This window comes from Stegastes partitus, unplaced genomic scaffold, assembly GCF_000690725.1.
Source record: "Stegastes partitus isolate 25-593 unplaced genomic scaffold, Stegastes_partitus-1.0.2 Scaffold1816, whole genome shotgun sequence".
Taxonomy (NCBI): Eukaryota; Metazoa; Chordata; class Actinopteri; family Pomacentridae; genus Stegastes; species Stegastes partitus.
Genome location: NW_007579547.1, coordinates 175209 through 184770, shown reverse-complemented (window position 1 = coordinate 184770; position 9562 = coordinate 175209). Strand labels below are relative to the sequence as shown.

The following is a 9562-nucleotide window of genomic DNA, read 5'->3' as shown; positions in this document are numbered from 1 at the left end:
TTATTTGAAAGTCCACATGAGAACTCACACAGGTGAGAAGCCGTACTCTTGTAACATATGTGGAAAAAGATTTTCTCACATATCAACACAGAGAAGGCACACAGCAATCCACAAAGAGGAAAAGCCATTTTCTTGTGGAAAATGTGGGAAAAGTTTTCATTATCGGGATACCTTGGTGCTTCACATGAGAACTCACACAGGTGAGAAGTCATACGTTTGTAACACATGCGGAAAAAGTTTCATTAAAGATAGTAATTTGAAAAGCCACATGAGAACTCACACAGATGAGAAGCCATACCCATGTAGCAATTGTGGGAGAAGATTTAGACTCAGATTTGATTTGAAAATCCACATGAGAACTCACACAGGTGAGAAGCCATACGTTTGTAACACATGTGGAAAAAGATTTTCTCACATATCAACACATAACAGGCACACAGCAATCCACAACGAGGCAAGGCAATATTCTTGTGGAACATGTGGGAAAAGTTTTCATCATCGGAATAGCTTGGTGCTTCACATGAGAACTCACACAGGTGAGAAGCCGTACTCTTGTAACTCAAGCGGAAAAAGATTTTCTGGCCTATGAGGACATAAAATGCACACAGCAATAAATTTGTGATTTAGGTCATTTTTACATGACATAGACAAACATCCTCCGAGACACAAAATGCAGGTTTACCAAACAGTACATGATGACAAATATACAGGGACACTTGATACCTCAAGCAGCACTAAACAGATTTTATGTGTCATCTTCCTTCTGATCTTCTGTTCAGCCGATGTTTTGGACAAAAAAATATAAAAGGCCTCCAAATGCTTTTAAACAAGTCCTTTTTTTCCTCTCAGCAGGTATGTAATCCATTCCAATGGAAGTGTAGCCAACATCTGTTTAACCCAGCGTCCAATGCTCGGTGGGCTAATGTTTTTCCAGTGTAATGCAATCAATCTTTTTGCTTGTAGTAGACAAATATCAATAAAGAGCTGCTCATTTTTTTGTAAATCTTACGTGTTTGGGATATAAACCTAAGATTATAAAAGAAGGATTCAATGGTAAGTCTTTAGAGACAACATCTTTCACAGATTGTTTTATTGAAACCCAGAATGTCTTAATTTCCCTACATTCCCAAACACAACGGAACAGTGTTCCTTTTTCTTCTCCACATTTTGTACATGTATCTGGAATACTTGGATTATATTGGTTTAATTTCACCGGAGTAACATAAACACGCATGAGCCACTTGTATTGTAATAATCTCAACCGAGAATTAATAGTTTGCTTTTGGGCTTTATTACAAGCTAATTCCCATTCATCTAATGACAGATCTGTTTCCAAATCTTTCTTCCAAGCTTCTAATTTTGAAGTTGAATTATCAGAAGAATTTGACAACAATAGCTTTTACATTTCTGATATTTTTCTCTTTTTAAAGCAATTTTTACTAATAATTTCTTCTAATTTAGAAATAGGTGGTTTCAATAAATTGTTTTGTTTTGTTCCTATGTAACTTCTAAGTTGAAGATATTTGAAAAAAAAATTTCCTCTGTATGTTGTGTTTGGATCTAAGTTCTTCAAATGACATCATGCAGTCGGAGCCTGTTGGGTACAAATCTTGAATCTTCTCCAATCCTTTTAGAGCCCATTGCTTAAACACTGCGTCGGCTCTCCCAGGAACAAAATCTTGATTTCCCCAGATTGGAGTCAGGCGTGACAGAGTAACCGGTTCTTTTAGATGTCTCTTGACACTGTAGCATATCTTAACCATATTTTTTACGATTGGGTTTCCAGTTTTCTTGATCAAATTAAGCTCTGTGTCAGAGAAATGGTACAAGGGTAATGCAGGACTTAAGACATTACTTTCCATTTCTGTCCACTGGGGGGCTTCATTTGTACTAAAGTAATACCCTATTGATCTGAGCTGGGCTGCCCAATAATGCCACACAATGTTTGGGCACGTTAGGCCTCCTTCATTGTAAGGCAAGTGGAGTAAAGACAGTCTTATTCTAGAACGTTGTTTGGACCATATAAATTCAAGGAGGAGTTTTTTGAACGTTTTAAACCAGTCAGCAGGTGGTGGCAAAGGAATATTCTGAAAAACATACAATAATTTTGGAATTGTAGTCATTTTGTAAATATTAATTTGGCCAATCAGAGACATGGGAAGAAGCATCCATCTATTGACACTATTTGTAATTTCCTTAGTTACTGATTCATAGTTATGCTGAACGATCAAATCTAAATTTGGAAAAATTTGTATTCCTAGCTAAGTAAATTGAGGGACCGATTTAAGTTGTGAAAAGACTGCCGGTGGAGACTCTCTCTCTCCTTCATCTAGCAATAAAATAGAGGATTTGGATCTGTTAATTGCATATCCTGAGATGTGACCAAACTCATCAATTAGTTTTAACAGAGCAGGAATAGTTACATTTAATTGAGAAAGGAATAAAATTATGTCATCTGCATATAATGAAAGCCTATGTTCTACCTGACCAATTGTGATTCCAGTTACATGTGAATGTCACCGTACAGCTATAGCAAAGGGTTCCATGGCTAAAGTGAATAGCAAAGGAGATAATGGACATCCTTGGCGGCATCCACGTTTAACTAAAATGGGTTTGGATATGTTTTTGTTCGTTAAGATCTCTGCAGTTGGGTGTAGATATAGCACTTGTACCCATTTTCTAAATTTAGGTCCGAGACCAAAGCGAGTTAACACATAAAGATAAGCCCACTCTACCCTATCAAACGCTTTTTCAGCATCTAGGGAGAGGAAGGCAGTATCTGTAGTTTTCTCTAATCCTTGAATAATGTTGCGAACGCTCCTTACATTATCTAGTCCTTGGCGACCTAAAATAAGCCATTTTGAGCCCTGTGAATGATTGAAGGAAGTATTTCCTGTAAACGTGTTGCTAATATTTTACAAAGTGTTTTTAAATCTGAATTCAGCGGACTTATTGGCCTCATATTTTCACATTTATTGCTAGGTTTCCCAGGCTTAGGCAGTAAGATGATTAACGTGTTAGTCATTGAGTGAGGAAGGTCACCCTCTATAAATGCTTCTTGTAACATTTCCAATATTGGTTTTACTAACTTTCCCTTAAACTTTTTATAAAAGTCAGTTGGAAACCCATCAGGTCCAGCTTTTTTACCTGTGCTCATGGCATCAGTAACTTCCATTATTTCCTGTTCACTGATATTGGCATCCAAGTGTTGTTTAAGGTCATCTGTAATATTTGGTATGGTCACTGTGTCAAGAAATATATTTTGTGCATTTGGGTCGATACTCCCCTGTGAATCATAAAGTTTTTCATAATAATTTCTGAATTCTTTATTTATCTCAATTGGGTTCACAACAGATTCCCCTTTTGTGTTTGTTATTGAGGTTATGTTTTTTTGTGCTTCCAATTGTTTTATTTGCCACGCTAAAATCTTCCCAGGCTTTTCTCCCTGTTCATAAAAAGATTGATTTAACCTGAATATATTAGAGGCTGCCCTGTCCGCTGATTCTTTATCATATCGCGCCTTAACAGCAACAGCTCTTTCTCAACTAATGAATTTTGATTACTGAACAATTGTTTCTCTAGATTTTTTATCTTTTCTTCTAGTTGTTGTCTTTTATTACGCTGTTCCTCAGATTTTGAGAAGGTGTACGAAATTATATAACCCCTTAAACAGACTTTAAAAGCTTCCCATTTAATACAAACTGTGGTTTCTGTCGTATTTATGTGAAAGTATTCATCAATTTTGGTCTCTACATAACTAACAAAGGCTTCATCTTTAAGCCATTTTAGATGTAAGCACCATCTAGGGGGATCTGTCATTAAAGTTTTATGAAAATATTGCAGATTACATGAAGCATGATCTGATATTGTAATACTGTCATAGGAACAATCGACCATATTAGATAACAAGTCTGCTGAAATCAGAAAGTAATCTATATGAGAATACGTTTTGAATATTTTAGAATGACATGAGTATGTTTTATCAGTCGGATTAAAATGTTGCCAAATATCTATCATCTGCAGCTCCTTCATAAAGTTCTGGATGATTTTTCTGCTTTTATGATGATTCTGGTCAATTCCCGTAGGTCAATCAAGGAGAGGATTCAAAACACAGTTCCAATCACCACCAATGATGTTTTTTCCTGGGAGAGAGGAAATGGTTAGAAAGAGATTTGTAAAAAAAGAGGCATACAAAGAGCCCTGCCACCTCCTGCTTATCCAGATATTTTCATCCTCAAGAGTGTGGCTCTCTTGTAAGAAAACTATTTTAGAGCCCAAATCTTTAATTTTGTTCATAACCTGCTTGATCTTTTTAGTTGTTAGTAAACCCCTGCAATTCCAAGACGTGCATTTAATTTAAAATTTTTGTCATCTAAACCAAGCATCAAGTACCTTAATATTACAAAATGTAAATGTGTCTGAGAGGTCACACACACTAAAAGACTGGAGCATGAAGTGAAAGCTCCAAACTGCACAAAAACAAAAACCCTCTTCCCAGCTAACTGGGTAACCCCCAGAAATACCTTACTTCCGACCGCAAACATCTACAGATCTACGGGATCTGCTCTACTGTCAGTAATGAACCATATCCCAACATTCGTCTGCTACTGTATTTAAGTAATGTATCCTTCTTAAGACAAGGTGAATACTTGCTTTGTTTGAAAATAAGGGAAAAGCTTATTTATCAGTTTGCAATTTACATTAAATATGTTGAGCTTATCATCTAATAGAAACAAATAAACAAGATAGATCTCACCAAATAGGTCTGCAAAGTAAACATTTAACAACAGTACGGAAGTGCTCCAGTCAATCTATTTCTTCAGTGTCCATTTGAATCTTTTTAACAAAACTCTTTGCCTCCGCAGGGGTTTTGAACTTGTGGACCTTCTCCTTGTAGGTCAGTACCAGCGTCGCTGGGGACAGAATGCCATGCCTCACTTCAAGTTGGTGCAGCAGGTCGCAAACGGCGTCAAACTGCTTTCGTTGCCTGTGCACCTCCGTAGCCATATCAACAAACAATTTCACACATTGGTTCTTGTAGAAGATATCCGTCTTTGATTTTGCAGCTCTGAAGACCATTTTTTTCTGCTTGTGGTTCAGGAATCTCATGATAACTGTTCTCGGTGGTGCATCTGCGTCCCTCTTTGGCCCGACGCGGTGCGCCCTTTCCAGGACTAAGGGGTGAGGCATAGGATTTAGATCCAGCGCATCCGGCAGCCAGAAACCAACTTTACTTATTTAATGTATGATTTAAAATGTGATCTCCACATGCTGTAATGCTGTACAGGTCAAACTGTGTGAAAACTACAGCCATATGTCATGAATTTAATCTGTCATCTGTTTGTTCCTCATCAGTGATTTATTTCTTGATGGATTATTGGAAATGCTAAACTTGTTTTAAACTCCATTTTGATTGCAAATAAACTTTTAAAAAACTCTGCAGCTCCATGAGTGCTTTGTGAAATGTTATGAATGTATTTAAACAGATTAACATTTACAACTTGTTTAATAATGACTTTAAGGCTGATGAGCCCCAGCAAAGGTGTTATGTTATGAAGCAACACACAATTGGTTTTACTGGTTGTAGCTGATGCACACCCACAAATGTTTAAAAAAAAAAAACATGTCAAGCTAGTTTGCAGTTTCTGCTGTTTCAATAAAGACTTTGTGTTGTTTATTTCTTCTTTTATCACCACATAGGTCATCAGTGTGATTTGTTAGTAGGATCTTATGATGTAGTCAGGTCACTGTTATTTATACAGAACATTTAAAGCAATTGCAACCGAGTCAACGTGCTTTCCAGTAGAGAAGTAAACACAATGTCACTAATTTGCCTCAAAAGTTTAAAAATGAAGAGCCTACAAAATTATTAATGATATTGAAGTGCCTGACTAATTCAAATATTAAGTTAAAGACCCGTGGTATAGAACTGAGGTGTGAAGAAGGAGCTGGCTGGTCAGTGCTTTGATGAGTGGAGGGAGCGATGAGAGCAGAATCAAATCTGTTGAAGAAAAGACTCAGTGTCACCCGTTTCCACCAAGAAGAATCAGGTGCTAGTTCTGTGCTGGTGTTAGGACCAGTGCTTACTTGGTTCAAATCTTGCACCTCATAAGAACTGGTTGCTTTTCCACTGGCAAGGAGCCAAGTTAGAGCCACACCGTGCATCACTGCATATGTAGTCGATTACCGAACAATGCTTGCACCACATGGCATTCCACACAGCACTCCAGACTAACTTTTTTACTGGTGTGACCAACTTTCTTATTTGTTCGCACTTCTCACTTTGTCACAGGCAAAACATATGACTTCCTGAACATTTTCTTATCGATGGACTCTACAATTTGTGATGTTCCCCAAACGCCCCACAGAGCAGGCTGTGGTAGCTGCTGTTGGTGGCTGCGGTGCTCAGACCAGTGTGCGACCAAAATGTCAGATTTGTTCAAGATGAAACTGAGTGATTTTTTTCTCATGTGGTCTTTTCTATGAGTTCAATAAACAGCACATGTAGGTGCGCTCTGTTTTTCATGAGAAGACCACATTTCTAAGTGTAAATACTGGAGTAGACCAAAGTTATGAAATTTCTGTTTTCCACCACTCTGGTGCTGGTGGTGGTGGGACACAATTGTACTGGATTTCAGTGCATCACAGTGTGTACAAAACTTCCATGTGTCCCTGGACTCATTCCAATAAATCAGCGATCGGACCAGAGACATCCTGGTGAAGCACAAAACAAATCACCGCTTGTGTGTCCCATTCATCGATTTCGGTGGTCACGATAGTCCTGCACTCAGCCTCTGAAGTACTCGTTGCTTAGCTCTGGCCCAGAATAGAGTTGGTGCTTGCTAAGCACCAATATTGTGAAGCTGGTGCCGGTGATTTGGTGGTAGAAACACAAAGAACTGGTGCCAAGTCAGGCACGAGCACGGAACTCGCACTGAAACCACTTTGGTGGAAAAGGGGTATTTGTTGGCCCACTCCCGGTCTCCTGCTGTAGCTCCTCTCTCATGGCCTCTGCTGTAACCAGAGATGGCTCTCAGGTCTCTCCAGACCTCCCTTGCGTTATTTTTCTGCAAGTGCGTTTCTGTCTTGGTCCTGTAGCCGGCCCTGCCCTCCCTGATCTTCTTCTTGATCTCCTTCTGCACCCTCCTCAGCTCCTCTTTGTCCCTATATCCAAAAGCTCTCCTCTTCTCCTTCAGCAGGGTTCTCAGTTCTGAGGTCACCCAGGGTTTGTTGTTGGAGAAACATTGTACCTTCCTGGTCGGTATGGTGTTCTCTACACAGAAATTAATGTAGTCCGTTACACAGTCCGTCATTGAATCAATGTCCTCAGCATGAGGTCCACACAGTACATCCCAGTCTGTGGTCTCGAAGCAGTCCCGCAGCGCCTCAGTGGCCTCATCAGACCATGTCTTCACATACCTGATGGTGAGAGGTTGTTTTTTCACCATAGGTATGTAAATAAGCTGTGGTCTCACCAGGTTGTGATCTGAGCGGCCCAGTGGGGGGAGGGAGGAGGAGCTGTATGCATCCTTGGTGGTTGCATGCAGTAGGTCCAAGGTTTTACTGTCTCTGGTGTGGCAGGTCACGTACTGGTTGAATATGGGGAGAGTGACAGAGAGCGATATCTGGTTGAAGTCTCCTGAGATGATGATAAGAGACTGAGGGTGTGATGTTTGTGTGACACCTGGAAAGATGTTCTTTTTGTTTATGTATATATATTGTACATGTATTTACACTTTATTCAGTTGATCAAGCAGAAGCTCCCGATTATTTGGCTCAAACACAATTACACCATCCAGTAGGAGGCAGTACAAAGAGGTGTGTCGTGAGATTACTGCCAGGTAGAAGAAGTTGTGTTCTTCTTTGGGTTGTTATTGCCGTGGGTGTGAGATGTTGGAGTGCGAAAAGAGAAGTGTATGTGTGCTCGCTGTTGCACTGACAGCTTGTTTGTGTTACCAGTCCTGCCGGTGAAGTAATAAAAGTGAGCTTGTGTTTCTACACCATACTGTCGTGGTCTGAGTGGTGTAACAATTTGGAGGTCCCACCAAGATCATAATGAACGTTACTGTTCAACTCTGAAAAACACAGTAATGTTGGACATGCCAGAATGGTAGCTAGCTAGCAAGCTAAAAGTTGAAATGTAGCGTAGCTGGGACGCTGTCTCGTTTTGTTGTTTTTCTCAAGTGTTGAGCTTCAAGCAAGATGTCGGAGGACCGAGAAGAGTTTTTGTTGGAGATTGAAACGAAATTGCATGGACTAACTGTGAAAAAACTGCAGAGAGTTTGTGAGTACTGTAAAATTGCGGGCAAAGTCTCTGAGGACATTAAAAACAAAACTCGCCGTGCACTGGTTAAACACATTATAAAGTTCTGTGAACGTGAGGAGTTCCTGGAGAGGGAAGACGAAGGCATGTCTGTGCTTTTGGAACTGAGTGACACACTCGACACTCTGGGAGAGAACCCGACAGAGATCGACAGCACAGAAGCGGCGCGACTCTACTCTTCACCTGCTGATGAGGGGGAGGAGAGGGGGAGGAGGCCCTCTCGGCACCGCTGGCGTCAGGGGAACGACGGGGAGACCGGACACCGCTTGAGCCGTCACCGGGGCAGCAGTGCGCCTGGGACACAGTGGGGGACGGGGGAACCCAAAGCAGAGGCTAAGACTCCATTGGCAACAACTGCTGGTCTTCAAATGCGTTCAGAAAGGACATCAGAATATATGGACATGTGGGTGAGTCTTCATCCAAAGACACTGTGAGCTTTAGCAGCTTGGAACATCAGATTGAAAGTGGTCTAAGGAAAGGCTATCCAGAACTGGAAATTATGGAAGCAGTGATACGTGCTGTGAACCCTGGCTTGACACTGCGAAGCTATTTAGAGGGGAAAACTGATCTTACCTTAACCACTCTCAGACAAATATTAAGGGCCCACTATGCAGAGAAGGAGGCTACTGTATTGTACCAACAACTCACGAAAGCTGTACAGGGGCCTGGGGAAACTGCACTTGACTTTTTGGTCCGAGTACTTGATCTGAAACAAAAGATCCTGTTTGCATCTGAGCGTGCTCAATCTGGCCTTAAATATAACAAGGAGCTAGTTCATAGCCAATGTTTTCAGTCTATCATGACAGGCTTGTCAAATGATAACATAAGAGCAGAAATGAGAATGTGTCTGCAGGATGAGAACAGTGGTAATGAACTGCTTCTGCAAAGAATGCAAATTGCCCAGTATAATGAGAATGAGAGCGCTCAAAAGATGAAAGCCACAAATAAAGTCACTCATAGGGAAAATCTGAGCACGTTGGAGAGAAGTGAGGATGAAACTGACCCTTTGACAACCACAGTCGTAGCCAAACCCAATAAACCTGTTAAAGAGAACCCTGTGTTTGCAAAAATGGAGGAGAGCAACACTGCAATTAGGGAGCTCACAGGCGAAGTCGCAAGTCTTGTACAAACTGTCCAGTATGGGAAAAAAAATTGTTGGTGATGACCAAGCCAAGAGTCCAGCCAATACATTTAAGAGACCAAAGAGACGATGTGTAGTATGTCAGCAGGACAAAAAGG

At 40.5% G+C, this 9562-nt stretch overlaps 2 long non-coding RNA genes across 2 annotated transcripts; both read left to right on the top strand.

The window, feature by feature from the left end:
• Nucleotides 1–6: 6 nt before the first annotated feature.
• LOC103372732 (uncharacterized) lies at nt 7–1003 on the top strand. The gene is made up of 2 exons (XR_521017.1): nt 7–200; nt 537–1003. It is a non-coding gene; the product is annotated as an uncharacterized LOC103372732 (long non-coding RNA).
• Nucleotides 1004–1421: 418 nt separating this feature from the next.
• Nucleotides 1422–5438, top strand: LOC103372731 (uncharacterized). Its single transcript, XR_521016.1, has 2 exons — nt 1422–4897; nt 5101–5438. It is a non-coding gene; the product is annotated as an uncharacterized LOC103372731 (long non-coding RNA).
• The last annotated feature ends 4124 nt before the right edge of the window (nt 5439–9562 follow it).